Source organism: Bidens hawaiensis, unplaced genomic scaffold (genome assembly GCF_021521415.1).
Source record: "Bidens hawaiensis isolate Kalapana, Puna unplaced genomic scaffold, B.hawaiensis_p1.1 tig00008459_1, whole genome shotgun sequence".
NCBI classification, from domain to species: domain Eukaryota; kingdom Viridiplantae; phylum Streptophyta; class Magnoliopsida; order Asterales; family Asteraceae; genus Bidens; species Bidens hawaiensis.
This window is the reverse complement of record NW_027491600.1, coordinates 90,138-105,774: the sequence shown is the minus strand read 5'-3', so window position 1 is coordinate 105,774 and position 15,637 is coordinate 90,138. Positions and strand designations below refer to the sequence as shown.

Below are 15,637 nucleotides of genomic sequence, written 5' to 3'. Positions count from 1 at the left end.
GTATTTTTTACTTGGTGTAAAATGTTTAGGAGAAATCTTGTTATGCGTTTTTCTATTGACAAGATTGATTGCAATCTTTCATATGAATGATTATTAGTCCAAAGTGAAAACAAATTATTATTGATCATATTAACGCTAGTCTCTTAAATCGAGCCTAGAAATCACATAATGCAATTGTTTGTCTCATTCACCAAGTATAACTTTAGATCATTAAGGAATGGATAAGTTACTACGTAAAAAAATTATGTGTTACATATAAAACAATAGGTACAACGTTTATACAGTTTTTGCAATTCTCTACTTTAAATTGATCGATTATGATATGAGCGACCCTGTATTTGTATAACATTATCAAATAGGTATAAAAAGAATATGTATATGTGTATTAGATATCTATTTCAACAGATAATACTGGATAAAGGATGGATCCTTACTAGATTGATCATGTCAATAAGACTATCGTGCAACAATATCAGATATTGAAGCATCTTTTCCTGAAGAGTGAGAAGATCTTTGATTGTGGTTTTCCGATCCACTTGTTTGTGGTGTAGAACTTTGCATAAAAAACGCTGGCTCAGATGGTATTTGAAGAGTAAAAGATGAGCTATTAAGCATGAGAACAACTGAGGCCATGGTTGGCCTCTCAACAACATTACTTTGAACGCATAGTAAACCTATGTGGATGGTTCTAATTATTTCTTGTAATGAACTATTTTCGATCATCAGTGCGGGATCTATCATATCTGATGCAGTTTCATATCGCCAACTTTTCCATGCCTTTAAAAAGAATGGTCAAATTGTTAACAACCTGATGCAACTTAAATGTATATTGTCAGTCAAATTGTAGTAGGTACTTACATAGCAAAGAAGGAATTCTGATTTGTCTTTAATCTTAAAATATTGATTCTTTTGACCCGTTATTATTTCAAGCACTAATACTCCAAAGCTAAAAACATCCGACTTCACTGAAAATTGGCCATGTATGACGTACTCCGGAGGCATATAACCACTATTAAGATAGAGAGTTAGGAAAAATGAATTCTTGTTTAATTGCAAAAGGCATAAAGAATTCATGATATTCATTGAGTGTACTTACTAAGTTCCAACAATTCGATTTGTACGTCCATGAGTTTCGTGGAGGTTAAACAACCTGGCCATTCCAAAATCTGCAATTTTTGGGTTCATTTCTTCATCTAACAAAACATTACTAGCTTTCAAATCACGGTGGATTATCCTCAAACGTGAGTCTTCATGAAGGTAAAGAAGGCCACGAGCAACACCCTTTATAATATTGTTGCGTCTATTCCAGTCAACCAATGCGCATTTTGTTGGATCTGGAACAAACATGAGATAATATAACTAAGAATATTGCTATCTGATAATGAATCAAAATACACTCAATAATGGAAGTTTCAAACATCAAATGTGTGGTTATGTTATATATAGTGGATTTTAGTGGTGTGCAATTGGTTCTCATGTTGAAAAGACATTACCAAATATAAAATGATCAAGGCTTGCATTTGGCATGAACTCATAAATGAGAAGCCTTTCGATTCCTTCTAAGCTAAAACCAAGGAACCTAACCAAATTACGGTGTTGTAGCTTCGCAACAAGCATGACTTCATTCTTGAATTCAGTTTCACCTTGTCAGAATCCTTTGACAACCTCTTCACTGCTATATCTTGTCCATTTTGAAGACTACCCTAATGTTCTAGAATGCATGCAAATTTTCATTTCACAAATAAAAGTAGTATAAAAAAGTTTATTTTATTAGTTACCTTGTACACTGACCCAAATCCTCCTTCTCCAAGCTTATTACTCTCAGAAAAGTCGTTTGTGGCTGCTTTTACCGTTCCAAAGTCGTATTGAAGAGATTCAATGGTGCTTATATGCATAGTATTGTCTAGTTAGAGAAGAAGATAATGAACAATATGAGAAGGAAGAGTTTAATTGTCCTCCACCATAATGTATTCGTATGATTCATCAAATAAGGACACACATGTAAAAAAATACCCATAAAAGCATTTAATGGCCAATCTGACCTTTTTTCTGCAGAATTAATTTCTTCCTTCTCAATAGAATGAAAATGCAGATGGAAGCAATGACTATTGCACACGCAGCCGAAATAGTTATAATGATTACATTTCGTCTTAGGCTGCTAGAATTTTTGCCTGTAAAAGTAGCCAGGAAATAGAATAGAGAAGTTTTAAATAAAGTTTTATGTTGAGGAAACAATATTCACTTTGAGTTCAAGTTGACCTTTAATACTAGAAAATAAGTGTTTTCACTTTTCATAATCGGATCGGACACTAAACTAGTAACGGTTCGACCAGTCGCCAAACAAATTCTATCTAAAAAATGGTGGTTAAGTCTGAAAAAAATGTTAAATAAAAAAATATGTTTTTTTTCCATGATAAACGGTTCAACCGGTCCGGCTCTCTAGTCGGACCGGTTGAACTGGTTCAGACCGTCCGGGTTTTGAGAAGCGAGCGAACTACATAGAACAAGATCAGTCGGGTGACTGAATCCCGGTCAGACCAGCCGAACCGGTCTGGTTTAAAAACATTGAGTTGAAATTCAATTAACCATCATTTTTATTTATAAGAAAGTACATTGGTTTTACGGACATGAACATACGCTTTTGTAAGTATAAAATTTTAAAAATATAAACCAATGATAAAAGAAAATTACACATGCTTAATGGTTTAGTTAACGAATGCTCATCCACCACACATGGTCTTACAAGTTAAAAAAATATTATAAAAATTATATACGTACACGGTGAATTGATTGCAACTTTCATTAGTTTGATGTAAACAATGATCTTATAGCACGTTCAGGACTGACAACATATACATACCTGGTGGCGATGGAACAGGCGGAGATGGTTGCGAAGATGACGTTGGAACACGCCCAGATGGTGGCGGTAGAATCGCTGGGTGGATATCATATTCATAAATCTCATACCTGATATTACAACGTGCCATAAGAACTATTGCACCAACTCTCCCGTCACAACACGATGATAACTGACTAATCGCATTTTGCAAACAATCGTTGCACTGCGCCTCGGATAATATTGGAACACACTGCGTAAGGCAATAAAGCGTATACGAATCAGGCCCGGTTGTGCTATCCATAGCAAACTTCAGAAATGAAGTCCCAGCAGCCACTTCGCCTCTCAACTTGTTCATAAACGGATAGAGAAAGCCATTAAATTGTGTTATGTTATGGAAGGTGTTATCGTTCATCAATTCGTAAAGATCTCTACTCATATAATTATTTCCTAGTATTTCGGCATTAGAGTACTTCAATAAACAAAATTCATAATATATTACAGCTTCTGTTTGGTTAGGACAAGTATTTGTTATCGATAAATAGCGTCTCGCAAACAACTTTGACACATGTTTGTATCCACATCGCCACGGCAAAGGCAGATGGCGTTGGCTTTATCGGTTCCTTGACCGGCTGAAGAGTTAAAATAACCGAAGCCTGAGTTGGTGGATGGGAGATAAGTAAGAACGGCGTCAAGATTTGCTATTCTGGGTATACGTACTATCGTTTTGATAAATCCAGAAAGGGTATGCAGGTTGGGCTTTGATGAGGAAAATATTTAGGGATATGTAAATAAGGAAAAATAATAGAAGCATTTTCATGTTTTTGTAACTCTCATGTGGTGGGGAAAGAGATCCTTGCTAGAGAGGATGTTGGGAGTCTATACTTGGGAAAATTTATAGGTATTACTAGAGTTGATTAAAGAATGGTGACTTATATGTTGATAATTCATACTTTTAACATGTGTTATGTGTTCATACTTTATTTTGTACGATTTAAATAATTTGATTATAGATTTTAAAGGTCATACGAACACCAAACTTGAAGTATCAACATGTATCTGCACATATTCTATAAAAAATTCTACCTCGATGCCCAGTACTCGAGCAGGTAGACATCTTTGCTTGTTTAGTTGGTTTCACCGAAAAAATAAGTGTTTCTAGGGTTGTGACATGAGGCTTATTGGCTTGTAGGTACGTGCTCTGCCATCTCAGATGGCGGAATTGGGTGTGATTGGGCAAAAGGTGATTACATGGCATTCCATATACTTTTAAATAAGGTTGAGTTGGCAAAGTGAATGGATCCACTATCGTCTTTCTAAGATAGTGGATTCCATGTCTGAATTTTGCAACTATAACCATACACTCGTGTATTTTCAAAGCTTTAAGCGTGATATTGTGCACTTATGTGATGTTGCAACAAAATGTGTAGAGTAGCTATTCTTTCAAATCAATTTATTTTCATAGATTGATATCCTAAGAAAAAAAAAAGTGATTTCGATGTTCACTAACTTGGTTTTAAATTCTAATAACTAATTTTGTAAACACTATTATTAGTTTTAACTTGAAGGTTATTTGTTTATTTAGAAATCATTGAAGTAAGTTTATTAATTTATCTATGTAGTTGAAATGATGGAAGATTGATCGTGACTTAGGTTCATCTAATTCATCCAAAGTCAACAATGTAAAACTTGGAGCAACACCAACTTGAAGGACCCGAATGACTAATACGAAAAGTGTAAGGGTGATACGGAAGATCTCAAGGGGCGGTTTGGTGGAGATCTAAAGTTCATGGACCAAGTTGAAAAACTTGGTGTCATAATTATCTTTTACTTATTATTAGATAAATTAGAAGTCTAGTATTATTATGTTTCCTAGTTTGAGTATGATTAGAATTGTGGGTGTTATATAAACCCATCAAAAGGTTTATTTCTAGTAGAGAGTAGAAAGGTAGAAAGTATTTTGTTCTTGTTTTCTTATTAATAAAAAGAGTCGCATAAACGTTTTATGCAATATCGTGTTTGGTGTTCCTGATTCACTTGTCTAAGGTTTAAAAGTGGTATCAGAGCCTAACGATCCAGGCTCATGTTTTCGATCGGCGACAAGTCTTGATTGTGGTAGTATCAATTAAGGGCGTAAGAAGCCAAGAAACCGATCGCGGGAAAAGAACGGTTCAAGAATTGCTACAGGAAGAAAACCAGAGGTCGATCGAGAGCCATCCGGAGTACGTATCCGAGAGCGTTGGAAGAAAAAGAAAAAAAGTTTGAGTTGAACTGGTTTATGTTGACAGCCGTCTGCCACCCTTAAACGAATATCATTCAAAGAAAGAAATATCGTTTCTTCCTTTTTGATTTATTTACGTGGGGTATAAGGGATAAGAAGAAGCAAGTTTCTTCGTCTTTTGTGAGTCGTTATATTTACAATTCTAGATTTCCAAATACGAGTGTCACACTTTTTATTTGTTTGGGAATTGTTATTATTAAGTTCAAAAGTCAACTGTTGGAAGGCTTAAGTAAAAGCAGGGTAGGAAACGAGCAGTCCTTTTTTATTCCACTGAGAGGAAAGAATCCATAAGAAGTAAAGAGCCGAAATCAAGTTAATCAAGTAACAGAAACAATGGCGGAATTACAAGTCGTAGGAGGAATCAAGAAATTGAACCAAAGCAACTATAAGCAATGGTCTACATGCATCAAGTCGTATCTTCAAGGTCAAGATCTTTGGCAGGTAACGAACGGTACCGAGACGAGACAACCTGCGAACGATATTAATGGTGGTATCGGGAAGTGGCAGGTGAAAGCGGGTCGTGCGATGTTTATCATCAAGACAACGGTTGATGATGATGTTCTAGATCGCATTCAAGATCTCGAATACCCAAAGCAAGCGTGGGATACGCTAGAGACCTTATTCACGAAGAAGAATGATGCTCGATTGCAACTAGTCGAAGGTGAGTTAATGACGATTTCCCAAGGTGATCTTCCAATTTCACAATATTTTCGTAAAGTTAAGAATTTGTGTCGCGAGATTGGAGAACTCGATCCACAGTCTCGGGTTAGCGATGCTCGTATGAAGCGGATACTCATCCATGGTTTAAGGCTGGAGTATCGTAGCTTCGTTACCGCTATTCAAGGGTGGGCGACCCAACCGAGTATTACCGAGTTCGAGAATATTCTTGCTGGACAAGAATCCTTAGCAAAACAGTTAGCCGGTGTGTCGATTAAAACCGAGAGTGAAGCCTTGTATGTCGGAAGGAAGGAGAAGCATCGGTTCTATAAAAATAAGATTCGTGATGATGAGAAAGGCAAGAGTAAATATTGGGAGAATGAGAAACGTGACCGACCCAAGAAGAGAGAATGGAACCGAAAGGGTCGAGATGACAACTCTGAAGAAGATTCATCGGACGAAGAGAACCGAGACAAGGAATCAAGGTACCAACCCGAAGCAGTTTCCTTTTAGGTGCCATAAGTGTGGACAAAAAGGGCATATGGCAAAATACTGTCGAGAACCAATTGAGGAAGGTAATGCAGCTGTTGTTAGAGAAGAAGAACCGTGGGATGTTGAGGCTAATATGGCTGAGGTTCAAAGAAAATACGCAGTTGACACCGAATTTAAACCGAATCTGGTAGATGAATGGTTTGAAGAAGACTCCTATTGGTGGAAAGTCAGAAAGTAGTGCCAGAGTCGAATTCGCTGAAGGTAACCTTGGAATCATCTATTGTTATTTTGAATCTAGATGATGAGGAAATTGTGTTTGAAGAAGAAAGTACGGTTGATCAAAACGTAACCGTGATAGTAACAGAACAAGACGAGAAAGAAACCGTGTTGGATGAAGTGCACGAGGAGATAGTTCCGTCTAATGTTACAGGTTGTCATGGTGGAATAGAAAACGTTGAAAATCAACAAACCAACAAAGTTGACGTTGGAGTTTGCATGAGGTTCATGCAAAGTTCGGGTGATCCGAATCAACGAACGAATGAAGGAGTTGAGTTCGAGAGGGAGCATGCATCGAGTAAGGATGGAAGAATTGCTTTGAGTACCATGATCGTTGGTCATGGAGTTGAGAAAGCAAAAGTTGGTTCCTATCTGAAAACGGGTGATGCAGTTCTAAATAATGGTAATCTTGAAACTGGCTCAATTGTAACTAAGAAAAAGAAACCTGAAGGTAGAGTGAAAAGGTTGAATCCAATAATCAAGCTCAAAGAGGTGCGAGCGTTAAAAGGTGTGAAGGATCTTGGAGGAACAATGGAAGTTGGTATTGAGAGGGGGTGTAAAACTTGGAGCAACACCAACTTGAAGGACCCGAATGACTAATACGAAAAGTGTAAGGATGGTACAGAAGATCTCAAGGGGCGGTTTGGTGGAGATCCAAAGTTCATGGACCAAGTTGAAAAACTTGGTGTCATAATTATCTTTTACTTATTATTAGATAAATTAGAAGTCTAGTATTATTATGTTTCCTAGTTTGAGTATGATTAGAATTGTGGGTGTTATATAAACCCATCAAAAGGTTTATTTCTAATAGAGAGTAGAAAGGTAGAAAGTATTTTGTTCTTGTTTTCTTATTAATAAAAAGAGTCGCATAAACGTTTTATACAATATCATGGTGTTCATGATTCACTTGTCTAAGATTTAACAAACAACATGTCAAACACAGGATTTTGAAAGAATCACCGAGAAAAGAAAATGGCAACTAGTTAAAACTTAAAAGTCATATCTTAGGGGTGCAAGTCTTACCCAGTTACCCATATGGACTTTCTGGCCATGAGGACATGCTGAAAACCACAAGTACTTTGACTTTGTTTTTATATAATTAATTAGTTTTTATCCCCGTATTACGGGGTCGTTTTATATTATTTGTTTTTAATATTTATTTATATTTTAGATTTTTATTTTTTTATCATATGAAAGTTAATAATATACTTATGGTTTGATATTAAATTGTTTCACAAATAAATGAGATGTTATAACCACGTTTGAAAGCTATATGAGTTTGATGGGACCCAAGACCCGTTTATTTTTTTACTATAAAATTGGTGTTTTAATTATAAATTACATATATCTTTTTTAAATAAATCAGATATTAATTATTAGTATATTCATACTTTATAGGATTTTTGTATCAAATATTTGGCGAGATTAATTTTTAATTTAATTAGATTTTATAACCCGTTAAGAAATATCTGGGTTTGATAAGACTCATACACGTGAATTCGGGTCAAATGCATGAAAAACCTCCATTTAAAAATCAAGCAAATCTGGTGACTCCATAAAAAGGGGGCGACCACATCGCGACACTTAGGATTTTTATGTTTTCGTTTATATATATTATAGATATAGATATAGATTTTTCAAATGTTGTTTTAAGTATAAATTTTTTTAGTGACGGTATTGTATAAAAACAAGGACCGGCATCGCACTTTGACAGATTAATCTCTTCTCAAAATTGCTGTTTTAAGTGGTTTCCTGATATAAAATGTACAAGTTAACCTCACGTCATTCAGTTTTTAAAAAATTTATATGTGTGTATGGTATATTACTAACCTTTTAGTAACACTTTATTAAGAAAATAATAATAAAAATAATGTAGGCCCCTAGCCCATATATCCCATAACTTCAGTCAGTGATGTTAGGATCAATATGTCTGGTCAGAAAGGACGGCACCGGAATATGCAAACGACTACTAGACTAGATATGTATGCATTAAAAGTTAAGTAGATATGGGTCTTGGTCTTCGTAAATAGTTAAAATGGAAGCTTCATAGCTAGATATGAAAATGTGGTTGTGACGAAAGTCGTATTTGAATATGATAAAATGCGGGTTCTGACTTTTTTTTATTCAAATTAACGCGTCATATTTCTAAGTGGAGTTAAATGTCCAAAAAGCCGCAAAACATTGAATGAATCATATTTCTAAAAAAAAACTGTGTATTGTTGATAAGTACAAGTTGTATGAAAATTCTCTATGTGATTACACGATATGAAGATAAAAAACGCTCATCAGACAGTTATTTGGTTCACAGATGGAATTCAATATATTGGTTGTTTTGATTAACGGCGAGTCGGCGACCACTCTAGTAGGGAAAGAGTTAGGTGGTGAGTGAGGGATCATAAGAAAATAAATAAAAATTAGATTTAAAAAGACACTACTTTGATAAATATTTTTCATTTAACCTATTTTAGTAAATTAATTTTCCCTACATGCCATTTTGGTATAAAAAAAAGAACAAAAACAAAACTCTCACTTTACTAATGAAAGAACAATCACCATATAATTACTCATTAGACCACTAGGTCATGGTCTAGGTCATGGGTGTGTAAATTGATATTAACCTACTATTTTGTAGTTTTAACGTTATTGCGAAGCATTATTATGTTTTTTTATTTTTTATTTTGTTCGACTGTTTGTGTATGTATAATTAGTAAGATAGAAGCATCACGTTGCGACGGGCGTAGAAGTTTTAAATTTTTGCCTACTCGATATAGTAACCTAAAGAGAAAACCAAAAAAACATGATCATAATATAACCAAAAGAGTGTCAAAACATGTTCTTGTTGTTTTTATTATGTAACGTTCAAACTCGCCCACCAAATTAACATGCTCCACGAATACAAACAAAGGGTAACATCCAAAAATAATAACGTGTTTAGTTAATTGGTTAAGTTAAAATGTAAATTTTTTAAAAATAAGATGCAAAAATAAAGGGAACACAAAATAAGTAAAAATATATATCCAAAATAAAAAATAAAATAAATTCAACAACTTATTAAATAGATGAAGTAACTAAGTAAGCACCTTTCATTTATATTGTATCAATTGCTTTTAAAATGGTAAGTTACCGTAGAGTAAGTTTCTATTCTTGTTATTATTATTTAAGATAGATCATAATCATACAATAGAGTAGATTTTTTAAAGAATACGTGTCAAAACTACATATATATATATTGAGTTTTCTGTACAAATGTACGTCACTTTCTCGTGTACCATAATAAAGCAAAATCTTATAATGTTATAACATACATGTGTACCATAAGAAAGCAAAATCTTATAATGTTATAACATATAGGGTGATCGTCAAATCATTTGGACACCACTAGGTATCGGGTCAGTTTGAGGTTAGAGTGATCATCAAAATGTTTCGCAATTTTAGATTTTAAGTCTTTAAGAGTGGTCGCTAAATGATTTGGCGATCTCTTGCTTTGCTATACAACTTTTGTATGAGTGGTTGCCAAATGGTTTGGCGAACTCTCCATGTTCTATATAGCTTTCCGGTTGAGTTGACAACATACCTACACACCTACATGAATTGAGTCATGGAGGTTGTTATATGTACCACTTTGGAGGAATCTTGGTACATTCGAGCCCGTTTCAAGGATGTGGCTTGCTATTTTTGTTTGGCTTGATCTATCTTTTACAAACCATCTCTGTCTTGGAAATTCTAAATCAGATTGACTCGCTTTCCATTCCAACACGTTACAATTTTATCTTTTTTCTAGCTTTTAAACTTTTTTCTCTTTGGTTTTCTTGATGTTAAATTTTAAGAACTAATTTTGTAACCCGTATATTTTTTTAACTGGTAGGTTATTTGGTGAATTTACAAATCCTTGGAGTTTGTTAATTTAATTTGTTTATGTTTAAGACAACGTTTCGAAAAAATGCTAGCCTAAAGCCATAGAGTAGATTTGTAGGGATGCAACTTAACATCTCAAAAGTCTTTCCATATGGTCTTTTCTGGGCTTGAGGACATGCTAAACAAGAGTGTTTTTTTTTCAAGAGTTTTTTTCTTAAAAGAGTGTTGTGAAAAAAAGTATTTACTAGAATGATTTTCATTTAAAAGTATTTACCAATTTAGTGTTTTTAGCTTTTCTCACTCTTGATATAATTGGATAACCTCTAACTTTAATAAAAGAAACTAGTTTAAATATTTTGTAAACAATTTTTTTTATTAAATACACCTGCAATTTTTTTTAATTTAAAAGAAAACAATTTTATTTTTAATTTGCATGTCTCACAATATTAAAAGAGTTTTTTCCTGTGACACTCGTCAATTTCAGGTTAACTCCGTTAATTCGAACTCCGTCAATTCAAACTTAAGATCACTTGATCTATAACGCACATCTCATTACATTTAAACTAGGGTTTTAAATGACGCTTGACAATCACTACACATGTAGTCTTTCGGGATTGCACCGAAACGCAAACGAGTTGACTCAAACCATTGGTGAACAAACGACAAACATCAAAACAATAAGTAATTGATAATTATGTGTTAGGTTTATGTGTTATTTGATAGTTATATGTAGAACACTAACTCAAGATGCGAAAGTCTATTTTTTTCATTAGAAAAGTAATAACTAAAAGTAGAGGGGCCTTTGTGTAATATCATTATTATTAAATAATAATAAAAACCCTAACCTCCTCCCTCCCTCCCCAAACCCGATCGGCCTCCTCTCCCTCACACCCCCTTGCGACGGCAGCCACCACCACCACCATATCACTTCCGTTTTGACCTCGTTTTTCATAATCGGAGCACCCCGCACTTGTTTCTAGTCATCCCTCACCTTCCTCTTGGTTGTTTCTGCGTTTTTAAGGTATAAACATAAACCCTAATTTTCGAATATCATGTGTTAAGTGTTCATATTCTTTGTTTTGATTAGATGATGTTTGATTATGCTTCGGTTATTGATTTAAATGATCATGTGTGATTTTGAACAGTAAAAGATTGTTAGATCATTGATTGTTCGTAAACCCTAGAGGGTTTACTACTGATTTTATGGATAATTATGTTTATTGCATGTTTGGAGATATGTCGTATGCTTAGGATGCATGCTAGACGATTGTGTGTGCTTGCTGATTTTTGACAGCAGAGATAGTTAAACTTGAACGAGGTGTAACTTGTTAAATATGAAACCAAACTGGACTATTTATGAGTCTAAAAGGTAGTACTCTGAGTCTAGTTTTCAGAAAACCCAACCACGCCTGATTTGGAGGTGTTTTGGTTGCTCAAACGATTTAAATGTGATCAAAGGTCAAAACTGGTACTGGACAGATTGTTAAGTTTATGTTTAGACGACTGTAACTGAATGTTAATGTGGTAATTGGTCGAAATTATTAACACTACAGTGTACTAGGTTGAGTCTAGTTTCTATAAAGTCCAAGTTTGTAATTTTTGGATGTGTAAAAGTTAACTTTTATTATTTTACAAAACTTAAGTGCAAGTCTGAATTGTGAGACCTGCTGTTAGGCTGTTTTGTAATTATCATATCTCATAAACTACAAGACCAAATGGGTTGGTTCCACTCCTGGAAGTTAACATGTTGAGTTAAGAACCTAACCCAATTGGTCTTGTATTAATTGGAATTACCATTTAACGGGAATAACAAATATCATTCTGTTGCGCATGATTTTGACTGCTGTGAGTTTACTGTAATGTTTTGGTCTTTGTGAGAAAACTATGTGGAATAAAAATACAATAAAAATAGTTCTGGAAACCTAATTCATGTGTGCTTTTGTGACGATTTTTGGTAAATTAATTGATATGTTATGATCTGTTGAATTGAGTAATCTTTCCAATTAATGTTCTGTCTTGATAAAACTAGCTGCTGAACTATGTGAAAATACATGAAACGTGTTTGTTGATCGATAATTGCTATGTTTTGACTAAATTTCCCCTTGTGGGGAATAATTTACTAGTAATGTACAATGTTAGTATTTGATGCTTAAGTAGCTGTATACATATGTAACGTGTCACCAATGTGTTTGTCGAGTCACACATAATTCACAAACGAAACACGAAACGTATCTCATGCATAGGTATTATGTGCCGAGTCTAGAGACTCAATAATAGTTCCAACACTTAGAAAATCTCATTTTTGTTTTAGAGCGCTAGTGAGGATTTTCTGTGACGCGCATCTCTCGGTTGACTTGTTTTTGAATTCTTCGCAAACAGTGAGTTTCACGTTCCCCTTTTACTCTTTTAAACGTTTTTACTTGGGGGAGAATACATACTCCAAAACGCTTTAGATTTTATTATTAGTTATATATCACTTGTAAGGCTAAGTGGTAAACGAACCAACTAAAGTCCTTCATAACATCGAACCGTTTAGTATTTGTATAATAGCGAGTCACTGTTGAGTAGTACTACTGGGTTTGACAAACCCCACCCAACTCTAAACTCGACTGGAGGTCGAGTGGGTGTAATTTTGGCTAACACATTACCATGGTCGTGGTAGACATGGTGGCAAGGCAATTGATAAACAGTCAGCTTCGGTGTCGAACACTTAGTAATACTTGTTTTATAGGCTAGCTACCTATCGATATATAATTGACATAACATTATCTGGTAACGCAAACGCAAACGCAAAACGCAAACACTTAAACGCAAACATTTTCTTTATCTATATATGTGAACTCACCAACCCTGTGTTGACACTTTTAGTATGTTATTCTCAGGTAGCCGAGGCGGGCGCGCGGTATAGGAACATGCGTTTCATTGAACTCTATCATTTTTGCAAACTTGTTTTTAAACTGTTATTAATTAGGTTTTAAGTCGTCCTGCGTGACGCAACTCTTGGTTCACGAATTTACGCTTCCGCACTTATTTAAACTTAAATGTTTCGTGGTTTGAAAACTTTATTTATGGTGTTTGATTATAACTAATGATTCCGATCCTGTTAGTTCACACCCTCTGACGGTAAAACTCCGTTAGTGGATTTTGAGGGTGTGACATTTCCGTTGTATTATTAAAGCATGTTTTTTTTCTTTTCTATTTTTTTTAATTTGCAAGTCTCATAATTTGGAAGAATTTTCGTCGTATCATTATTAGTATTAAAACGGTTTGTAAAAAAATAATACATATGTTTGGTCTTTTTTTCTTCATATCATCTGGTAACTTTTATTATTTTTATAATTTCATTTTTTATATAATCATCATTTTGATTATAGTAAATATTAAATTCTACTTTGTGATAATTTCACTTTTTAGCAAACCCTTTTCTTATATACATAAATGCATTACTTTATATAATAAGATAAAAAGGTATAACATTTTTAGACAATGGTAATATATAAGTTTTAGCTTGATGAGGCTACACATGAAATTGTTGTTTGAATCACCATATTTGAATTCAACGGATAAAGAAAAATAAATTTGCCAATGGCAAACTTGATCGGATAATAATTGTTCACGAGCTGAACAAGGGCTCAGGCTCAAGCTTAAAAACGAATCGAATTAACTCGACTCGTTTATTTTAACATGTTGAAAAGTCAAGTTCAAATTCGACTTGTTGAAAGCTTAAACTAGCTCGTGGCTCATCAAGAGGGTCGTTAATTTTTTATTTACAATAATTATATCTAAAAGATAAAAAAATATACACGTAATATAAAATTTTAAAAAAATAATAATTTATATAAGGATAATATTTGTTCATTTTTTATTTTATAAAGATCAGAAAAAAATTTATGTGTTACATTTGTTATTATATATATATTACTAGTTTTTAACCCCTGTATTACGGGGGTTCTTTTATATTGTTTGATCTAATATTTATTTATTTTTTGAATTTATATTTTTTTATTGTATGAAAGTTACTAATATACTTAAGGTTTAATGATAAATTGTTTCACAAATAAATGAGATGTTATAACCCGGTTTAAAAGCTATATGGTTTTGATGAGACCCAAGACCCGTTTATTTTTTTACTATAAAATTGGTTTTTTAATTATAAATAGTATTTGTGAAATTTAATAATATACTTATGGTTTGATGAGACCCAAGACATGTTTATTTTTTACTATAAAATTAGTTTTTTAAATTAAATACTATATATATAAATTTTAAAATAAATAAGATATTAATTTTTAGAATATCATATTTTATAGGATTTTTACATCAATAATTTGGTGATAATAATTTTTTATTTAATAAGATGTTATAACCCGTTTAAGGAATACCTGAGTTTGGTAAGACCCATACTATGAATTTGGGTCAAATGCATGAGAAGCCTAGCTTCATTTAAAAATCAAGCAAATCTGGTAACTCCAAAAAAAGGGGGAGCGACCACATCGCGACACGTAGGATTTTTATGTCTTCGTTTATATATATTATAGATGTTATTATTATATTAAAAACATGTTTATTTAATAGAAGAAAAAATAAGAACATAATTATTTAATTTAAAATAAAATCTCACTTTTAAAAATATTCAAATAGTTTGTTTTTTTAGGCTATCCAGTGACATTATGAGAGAGAAATCCAAAAACACTAAATTAGTAAATATTTTTATAGGAACACCATTATAGTAAATACTTTTTCCATTAACATTTTTTTGGGAAAAAACTCTGCTAAACAGTAAAAAGTAAAAACCATACGTACTTTTGACTTTGCTTTTTATATATTTAATAAAATGAGTATACTTTTCAAACCACCATAAACATATCAGGTCAAATATTACAAAATTGTTAATCTAAAACTAAAACTAAAACTAAAACTAAAACTATATATGTACCCGTCGCGTTGCGGCGATGCATTAACACACGTTTAATCGTCATGTGTTAAGTTTGTTACGATACCGACACTAAATTAAAAATTTAACATGTCAATGCAGAAAACAGTGGCGACACTCTGTAACAACCCACTTACTGACGCACCATAATATTGTCCGCTTTGGCCGGGACGTACCACCATCGAATTACGGATTTGCTTTTGGTTGCTCAGGTGAAGACTTCCTAGGAGGTCACCTACCATTTATACTACTCTCACCTGAGCAAGTGAGCATGCTTAACTGCGAAATTCTCCTCTCATCCATTACC

At 33.5% G+C, this 15,637-nt stretch overlaps 1 pseudogene across 1 annotated transcript; it reads right to left on the bottom strand.

Annotated features, from left to right (window-relative positions):
- Window positions 1–333: 333 nt before the first annotated feature.
- LOC143529049 (cysteine-rich receptor-like protein kinase 8) lies at window positions 334–3,794 on the bottom strand (annotated as a pseudogene). The gene is made up of 7 exons (XR_013134585.1): window positions 2,861–3,794; window positions 2,043–2,171; window positions 1,779–1,903; window positions 1,494–1,703; window positions 1,097–1,334; window positions 859–1,009; window positions 334–777 (listed from the first exon to the last, which is right to left on the bottom strand). The product of XR_013134585.1 is annotated as a cysteine-rich receptor-like protein kinase 8 (transcript).
- Between the last annotated feature and the right edge of the window lie 11,843 nt (window positions 3,795–15,637).